The sequence below is a fragment of the Anneissia japonica genome, unplaced genomic scaffold (genome assembly GCF_011630105.1).
Source record: "Anneissia japonica isolate Jap-2015-1 unplaced genomic scaffold, ASM1163010v1 scaffold77184_len928_cov149, whole genome shotgun sequence".
Taxonomy (NCBI): domain Eukaryota; kingdom Metazoa; phylum Echinodermata; class Crinoidea; order Comatulida; family Comatulidae; genus Anneissia; species Anneissia japonica.
In genome coordinates, this window is record NW_022688656.1 from 1 (window position 1) to 928 (window position 928).

The 928-nt window shown below is 32.3% G+C and overlaps 1 non-coding gene across 1 annotated transcript; it reads right to left on the reverse strand.

Annotated features, from left to right (window-relative positions):
- Positions 1-603: 603 nt before the first annotated feature.
- On the reverse strand, positions 604-693 carry Trnar-ucu. The gene is given in 2 exon segments: positions 604-639; positions 657-693. It is a non-coding gene; the product is annotated as a tRNA-Arg (tRNA).
- Between the last annotated feature and the right edge of the window lie 235 nt (positions 694-928).

Sequence of the window (928 nt, forward strand, 5' to 3'; positions counted from 1 at the left end):
TATAAAAAGCAGGCGATCGAACCCGCAACCTTTAAATGTCGTCGTGTTGTGCCATAGAACTCCAATGCGCTATCCATAACGCTATTGGGACTTGCTTGGTTATAATTTTTACTAAGTAAACTAATATTCATTCGTTAATTGTTGACTGGGATATGCTAATTAATAATAGCGACCTAGCTTATTTGCGCTTTATAAAGTCCATATATCATAACTATTACTCATTTCTATTTTTTTTTTATAAGATAACAATTTACATGGTGAAAAAAGATAAAAAGTAATCGCACTTGAATTATTTCATCAATTTTTTTCTTAAATTATAATTGATGATTGATGCATAATCCCATTTTCTTCATTTTAATCATTATTGCTGCTAATTGTTATCAGGAAAATAGTATATATAGCACTTTAATATTTAAATGTTTGTTTTGGGGGTAGGGAAGCGTTGTTAGAATAGTCATAATTTTGTCTTCCTTGCCTACCTCAACTTTTAATTGGTTTGTGATATTTTGGAAAAATTAATAAACCGAGCCTATGCAAAGTGTAATATAGCAGAAAAGAGCAAAAGAATCACTCCGAAATAAATTTGTGGAAAAAGATAATAAGCATCTCCGGCGGGATTCGAACCCGCAACCTTTGAATATCATCGTGTTATACCATAGAAGTCCAACGCGCTATCCATTGCGCCACGGAGACTTGCTTGGTTGTGCAGCGATATTTAAAAAGCCATTGATTCGCCAAATGTCCAACGCGATCGATTGCTGTCTTTTGTTCATCTATACTTTTACTATAAGTAAACTAATACTCATTCGTTAATTGTTTGGCTGGTGTAAGCTAACTAATCGTAGGGACCTTGCTTATTTGCGCTTTATGAAGTCGATATACAGTATCATATTATTACTCATTTATATATTATAATATATATATATAT